An 8574-nucleotide genomic window follows, 5' to 3' on the forward strand; every position below is an offset into this window, starting at 1 on the left:
CCAGCTTCATTAAATTGTTCATATGCTCCCAAACCAATATTCAGGGTACCACATCTTCCCAACCAATGCTCTAACTTGAAAATAAGAGATCCTGCTAGATTAGGAAATCAATGTGTGTTATAATTCAGCCACCTGATAGATCAGACTTCGGGTGTGGTTTCAAAATTTTAGCCCACTGGCTACAGAATAAGGGTTTCCTTTAGGGCAGTCGTGAAAGCTTGCAGGTTCCCCACAGAGACCTTAAGGTCTCTTTAAAGCCCTGACATTATTATTTCCTTTTCCTAAGTTCTCCAGAATACTTTGGAACAACCAAGCAAGGCCATTTTACTCCTGTTTTCACCAAAATGCTCTATGGCAGCAATTACTCGATCACTTGGAGTCGTGTGTTTTCTAGGCACTTGATTGCCGGTGTCTAAGAGTCAATAATGTACATAAGTGTTTTGGCACTGCATGCCATGGCTCTCAGAGTCCCCTTTCCACTGGAAATAGGGTCATTAATGACTTTAAATCAGGTCAGAAAATGAATTCAACAGGACCCAGAATTAGTTCCATTAACCCAGAGAACTCATCCTTAAGTTTCTATTCTTTTGGAACTACTCAATACCAAATGACGTATCAGTCACGGTTCAATTAGAAAAACAAAATATTGACTATATAGAAAATAAAGGCTCTATTATAGGGAAAGGCAGACAGTTGGGAAGGCGAGATAGACATAAAATGAAGGAGGAACAGGAACCAGGAAGGATGACCTGGAACCCATGCTGGCTTCTCACCGCGCTCAGCTCCAATTTCAACGATGCAGGCCTACTGGCTATAAAATCAGTACACTTCACCCTGGAGAGGTACACAAACCTGACCAAGGATTCAGGAGCCGGAGGAGGTCTTCTGGGGGCTGCAGGAGCTGTGAGCACACCTGCTGCCCCATACCAGTAAGGCGAGTCAGCCAATCATGGCAATGCACGTGAGCCAGAATTGTACCAACTTTACATCAACCTTCTGAGTGTTGGCTGCTGTTTTACTTCTGCCTTCCAAACCTTGTGCTGATTTCTTCTGTGGCCAGTGCTGACCTAGAGCCATGCAGGACAGGGAAGTGCTGGAAACATACTTCACACAGCTGAGCTGACACAACACAAAGCCATCCACACTGTGTCACAGGGAGGATTATCATACCTGAAGAATCAGAATTATGTGCTCTATACACACAGAATATTCCTTTAAAAAACTGTATGAAGATTTACAAGAGTTGATTATCTCAGAGTTCCCACACATGCATACATAACACACATACACATTCACAACCTTGAGCTTCATTTTGTAACGACTCTATGTTAAAATGACAAATTAGCAAAGATTTAAACTTTCATAGTCCAGCACTTACAAGCAGAAAAAGTCATCTCAATAATAACTTGATTTAAAAAGATAACTGGTCACTTAGGGATTAAAAAAATTAGAATACTTTCTGTAAAAACCTATGAATTCAAACCTATACTTAGGTAAATTCATAATCATGGAAGATTTTATTGGTTTAAGTTAACTAATTCACAAATAAACAAAATACTTGCATAAAATTAGGAAAAAAATGATAAAAGAAGAACTGAAAACTTAAACGCAACCAATAGAGAGAAAATAATGTGGAGAAATTAATAATGAGGAAAAAATTAGCTTGATAAATATACACACGAGTTTTTTGTCTTGTTTTTTCAATATATTAGATTTATCTCTGATAAACCTAATTTGGAGGAAAGAAAACAGAAGTTTATGTTAGAAAAAAAAAGTTTATGTTAGAAAAACAATCCATCTCAGAGAAGGGGATCTTAAAACCATAACAATGCATGCAACTCTAAGCCATTGTCAAAACTTTCCATTAAATAAATATTTTCTGGAAATATATGAATTGCTCAAATTGACCCAAGAAGAAATAGGAAATATTAATAGACTTATAATGGCAAAATATAGTTAAAATTACCAAATAATTACTCCCAAAGGGGAGCTCTAGGCATTTGATCGGTGAGTTTCCACACTAAAAGTATTGATTACTCCTTCTCCATCAGCACTTCTGGAGCCTAGACAGATGAAAATCTCTCGAGTTAACTTTATTAAATTAAATGATCTCAGTTACACAAACTTGACACAGTACAAAAAAAAAAAAAAAAGAAAAGAAAACCATGGACCAAGTTTACTTATGAATACAGTTGTAAGAATCCTAAATCGAATACTATTGACTCCCATGGGGGTTGGCAAAGGATGGAAGTGTGATTTGGGGGTTTTCTTTCATCCTTCACTCTTTTTTTTTTTAATTTTTGTTTTATATTGGTTAACAATTGATTAACAATGTGGTGATAATTTCAGGTGTACAGCAAAGCGATTCATCTATGCATATACACGTATCTATTCTTTTTCAAATTCTTTTCCCATTTAGGTTGTTACATAATATTGAGCAGAGTTCCCTGTGCTATACAGTAGGTCCTTGTTCACTCTTGACTCTTAAAACAACTAGTAGACTCACGAAGAGGTGCTAAGGGGTTGAAACCCGGGAGCCTTATTTCTCTCAGTCTCCTGTTTGTGTGAATGTAGGTCCCACAACTACAAAATCACCAGCAGTCACACTTAGCCAGGTGACCGCCCCTGCCCCAAGGGGTTATCTCCTATCCTAGGCTGGGACAATCCAAAAACCTTAACTGAGATGAGTATCCTTGGTGCTATCGACTGAAAATAGAATGCACAACCTAAAAGTTGAGAGTTATGTTTTATTCAGCAGACTTTCTGAGGACTTCAAGCCCAGGACACAGCACCTCAGATAACGCTGAGAAAACCGTTCAGAAGAGGAAGCAGGGGAGGCAGGATATCTAGGAATTTTTGCAACAAAAGACCAGGTAGTCAGAACATCAACAGATTACTGTTAATAAAAGAAAACCAAGTATCTCAAGTTAAGGAATTTAGTGCTTTTTGATGTAGGGGAAGATGCAAGAGTCTGGGCTCACTGAAATCACTCCTTTGATATGCACCTCAGCTATCTGGGGCCAGCATCCTGTGCTTTCTTTCTCACCCTGAGTCTCCTGAGGTGCACCCTCAGGGTGACTGCAGCGGCTGAGGGCTTGATGGTGGGCGTCCTGTTTCCAGCCTGAATTCCCTCAGGACTACAGCCTCGGAGGCTGTAATGTGATGTCTAAGCTTGATGTGATGCAAGCTTAGACATCACATTGATGTCTAAACTTGATGTGGTATAATGTGATGTCTAAGCTTGATGGCTGCAACATCCTTTGTTTACTGATATGGCAGGCAGTATTTTAGTTCTCAGTGCCAGCTGGTGAAAGTGTGGGTGAGAGCAAACACCAAAATGTCACAAGTATCACTATAAGGGACAGACTTTGTTGGAGGACTCGCGAGGATTGTACAAGTTCTGCATTCCACACTGAGGCTGCAGGGTCCAAGGCGCTAAATGACAAACCAAGGACACCCTCTCTCCACCCACTACTCTTTTTATAGTACCAGCCTTGTATGGCCTTGTACAGGGGCATATTTACCATCAGAGGTAGGCACGAAACTATCTATCCAAGTTTTGATGCCAGCTCTTCTGGGAATGGTCAACTGTTGGAACTTTACAGTTTAAGGCCATGGGGAGAGAGCACCCAGACCTTGGGAACTTGAGTTCTGGCCCCTGACCCCTCCTCTGTGGCAGAGACATCTCCAGTCCTGGTGGGCTCACAGCTAGACAACCTGAGCTTTCAGCCATCATTCATGGATAATCCTACTCGTTTCTCAGAATTACTTTCCTTTTCCAAAATCACCTATGTTTACCTGTTTGTCTTTCCCAATAGACTTTAAACAACCTAGCTTTATATTTGGAAAATGCTAAGTACAGTCTGAAAATATTGATGTTATTTTTGTCACTACCATTCCAATAGTTCTTATTTGTATGTCAGGTTTTATTGCATGGGCTAGAAATTCCAGAACATTGTTAGAGGATAATGGTGAAGAAGAGAAGAAGAGTAGCACTGTTTTGTTTCTTATTTGAACTGGTATGCTCAAGCTTTTCCTTTTACTTGTTGTGTATTTTAGCAGGTAAGTATGAGACTGGAAAGTGTTTTAAAATATTCTTTGTGTCCAGAAACTATCCATTAGTTTGTTAAAGAATTTTCTTTAAATAAAAGAAAGTTTAAATTTTTTGATTGCTTTTTAAAAAAGGTACATTAAGTTGATTCTGTGTTAGCATGATTTTCTTTTCCTGCTGATATAAGGGTAGAGAAGTAAAACTGCACATTCATGTATAAAGCAGACGTCATGCTTGTATTCTAAAAAGTTAAAGGAAGAGGAGGCAGGACCCCTTTCAAATCAAAGCCTCGCTGTGCGTCCAGCGGTGCCCTGGGCACGTCTCTGGCGTGCTGACATCGCCGGGAGCCACGTGCTGCCTCCCACTGATCCTTGGCTTGTATGGTTCCCCCATAAAGACTGTTCCTTAAATTTCACAACATTGTGGCAATTTCCCTCACTCACCTTGCCACAGTAATAAAAGGAGACGTCCCTAATTGAAGGCTACAGTTATTAAAACAATATCGGATGGGTGCTAGAATAGACTGATGACTGGATCAAAATGTTACCAAGTCCAAGCTCGCTCTGCTTGCCGCCCAACAGGCCAATGAATTGGAGACAAGGCGTTGAGGCAGGGAATACGACTTTATTCGGACAGCCGGCAGACCGAGAAAGTGGTGGACTAATGTCTCCGATAAACCATCTTATCGCGGTTTGGATGCCAGTTTCTTTTATAGCACAGAGAGGGGGAGGGGATGAGTAAGTAAAGTAAAAAGGCCATAAGTTTTGTAAATATCCCCTGGAATGACCAGCCTCGGGGAAGGGATGTGTTAATTTCTTCTTTCTTGCAGCCGTCCACAGGCGGACAGGGACCGGAGGTTTCCCTGCACAAAGGCACTTTGGTTTAACATTCAGGCAGAGGGGCAGGGTTCTCCGAGGCAGGCCATTGTGTACAGACAGGATCCTTTTAGTGAACAAAAGCAACGGGAAGCAAAAGTTAAAGTAAAAGAAACAGAGCCAACATGGAGTCCGATTTGGCCCTTCCCTGTTACAAAAATATAAAATTCTGAAACAGATCCTAGGATAGAGAACCAGTGTATAGAATATGATGACGGTAGTATCACTAATCATCAGGAAAAGGAGGAATTGTTTTATAAATGGTCCTAAGAAGCGAGAAAAATGAATTATTTGGCAAAATAATTTTGAAATATTTTATTGTCCATTCATTCATTGAAATAAGAAGAGCTAGATCAATGAGTTAAATGAGAAATGTAAAAATCATATAAAAGGGAGAAAATATAATGTCTATAGTATAGGGAGTGTTTTTTTATTAGCTAATACAAAGGAAGACACCACCCCAAAAAAATGTAATGAAATTGACTACATAAAGATGTTTGCCTCAAATAGAGCAAAGAATCCCCACAAATCAATAAAAACGTGTTACTATTCCAAAAGGTAACTGGGAAAAGGATATTAATAATATAAATATTATTAATAATTATTAATTAATATATTATATTAATTAATATATAATTAATATTAATTAATATATTGTAGATTATTAATTAATATATGATATATTAATTAATATATGATATATTAATTAATATTAATTATTTATTAATTATTATTAATATATTAATATTATTAATATAAAAATCCAAAAATAGAATAGGTTAAACACAATAGAAGTTTCTTTCTTGAATAACAGCCCTGAAGTTAGTCATCCAGCAGGTTGAGGCTCTGAGACCAAGGTTACTTCCAGATTGCTGTCCCTCCCCATCACGAGGCATCTTCCCAGTCTGCATGGCTGGATGGTCTGTGGATGTATCGGTTTAGCTAGCAGGAAGAGAAGGACGTCTCCTCCTCTGCGTGTGATGTGAGAGTTGCACACATTGTATGTCTGAGAATTTAGATACAACGGCACACTCAGCAAGGGAGACGGGGAATTGCAGTGTTGAGCTGTGTGGCTTTGTGCCCAACATCACTGTTCTGATGACAGGGGAGAACAGCAATCTCTGCATTCACTATGGAGGAATACACCTTGTCAGTAAGCATGGGGGAAAGCAGAAAGCCTCATTAGCAACCAAAGAAGCACAAATTAAAACTTACGTGAGATAACACTTTTCATGCATCAAGTAAGCAAAGGTTCTTTAACATAATAATGCTGTTTATTTATGAATGTGAGATGTGACACTCTGATACACTGCCTTGAAAGCAATTTAGCAATTTAACCAAGACCCTTAAAATATTCATACCTTGAAGTAATAGGCAAACGTATCCATATCAGTGGATGATATAGAGAATTCAAAACTAGAACCATGCATGAGAATTATATTAATAAATGCTAATTTTTATTGAAGGTCTACTATGAACCAGGATTATTGCTATGTACTCTACATGTATTACCTAATTCTGAAAACAGGCTATGAGATACTACTATAGTATCCCATTTTACCGATGTGCATATGGGCTCAGAGAGGTTAAGTAACTTGCCTGAAATCACAGAGCTAGTGGATAGTTGAATTGTGATTCAAATCCACATGTCTCTAACATCAGAGCCCTAGCTGTTGGTAAGTTAACATTTTACATTACTACAGAAAAGGATGGGTTTTCAATGCACAGTGTTAGGAAAACTGGCATTTCCTTTAGAGTAAAATTACCTCTTAGACAAATGATTTGTAATCCTTTTCAGTTCATGAACAACTTAAAGAATCTGATGAGAGACATTGATCCTTTTCACACACACACACACACACACCACAAACACACACATATATATACAAACAGTTGTATATATATGCACACTTCTATGCAGTTCTGATGGATTTTGGAGCCAAGAAGCTATGAACTTGAAAAGAACCCTTATCAGATGCCAATATAAATTCCAGATGGACTGACACTTTAAATCTAAAAATTAAGCATAAAAATAGCCCTTGTGTGAATAAGGAAATAAGGCACCAAATCTCCAGCCTTGGTTCCTTAATCTGGAAAAAAATGAGGGTAATGATATTTACCACAAAGCCTTGTTGCGAAGATTAAAAGAGAAAATACACCAAATATTTAACACAGTGTCTGGCATATAGAACTTATTTGGTAAAATTTAATTATCTGTGTCTCTTTTTACAAACATGCATATATACACTATATACATGACATATGAATATGTATGTATTCTGTAAATATTTCCAAATAGACATATGCATTTATGAAAATATCCTCATAAATTTGGAGTTATTAATGAGTTTATAATCATAACACCAAAACAGACACCATAGGGGAAAAGATGAATAGATGTAATTATTTTATTGATTTATTTTAATTATTCAAATTCTTTATTTTTGTAGATGAAATAAGGATACATTTTCTTGAATTTCTTGATTAATATTACTAATCAACTAACTATGTAATTGACGTAATTATTTTTAAATGAAAATTTTGTTGTTGTTGTTGTTAAAAACTTCATACACCAGTGCATCTACTTTTCTCATTTAACAAATATTTATTGAACATTGATTATGTTCCGGGCCCTGTTCTAGGTACTGGGGACATGAAGGTCAACAAAACAAACCCAGGTCTGTGTGGGATTGACAGGCAACGGATGGCTGAGCCCAGAGCCTGCCGTGTGCCCTGTGAACGCAGTAGGGATGCCCACTGATTCAACCTCGGCACTTTACAGATGAGGGTAGAGGACATCTTGTGGGGTTTGTCCCTCGAGGCTGCCGAGGGAGCAGTTCACGACAGGGAGGGTGGCAGAGAGAGAGAATTGGAAAACAGGGGACACAGTGGGAAGCGTGCAAAATGGGGCAGGTGGGAGCCAAGGAGAGGGTGGACGCAGACTGTTGGGTCTGTACTGTGGGCACACAGACAGTTTGCGGTAGACGGGGCCCAGCTTCAGATGCACATGCTTCCTGGAGGAGGTTCGCAGGACAGGACTGTCGGGAGGAGAGAGGTTTGGGGTTAGAATAGAGCAATCTAGTCCTGGATAATAAACTCAGATTTCAGACTGGAATGTGCTTGGGACAGTGTAATTTACTTGTTACAGAAATAGTGCCTTTGGAAGAAGATGGGAAAAGCTTTACATGAGCCTTAATGAGTTTGGTTATATAGGAGTTTGATTTCCATCTCATAAATAATAAACAGCCCTCAATATGCTAATTCCAGCTTCCCTTTTGATTGCTCATGCTCAACCTGCAAAGAAAATAATCAAGAAAAATATGGGAAATGCCATCTCCCTGTTGGAATGAAACACCTCTTGGATGGCACAATATTTCTGCTCCAAGGTTTAGAAGTTTATTAACTGTCTCTGCCTCATTGGTTTTTCTATTTAGACAATTCCTCCCCCATAATCTAATCAATGTTAAAGTGAAACATGGCTTTAATTGAACAACGCATAATAAGATTTGTTAAATTTGAAGTAGAATAATATGACTAAGATCGAAACAGAAACAAACTGAGAAATTATTTCTCTGTATTTCCTATAGATAGGTACATATCTTTATTGATAATTTTTTAAACATTTTGAACATTTTTTAAAAATTGAAG

The 8574-nt window shown here is 38.3% G+C and overlaps 1 long non-coding RNA gene across 2 annotated transcripts in view; it reads right to left on the reverse strand.

Moving 5' to 3' along the window:
• Window positions 1-5629: 5629 nt before the first annotated feature.
• Window positions 5630-8574, reverse strand: part of LOC309635586 — an 8379-nt gene continuing 5434 nt past the window's right edge. For both annotated transcript variants that reach the window (XR_014248899.1, XR_014248900.1), the window contains one exon: window positions 5630-7964. This is a non-coding gene — a long non-coding RNA (uncharacterized lncRNA). The remainder of the gene's footprint in view (window positions 7965-8574) is intronic.

This window comes from Balaenoptera borealis (genome assembly GCF_965194805.1).
Source record: "Balaenoptera borealis genome assembly, chromosome: 10".
Classification (NCBI taxonomy): Eukaryota; Metazoa; Chordata; class Mammalia; order Artiodactyla; family Balaenopteridae; genus Balaenoptera; species Balaenoptera borealis.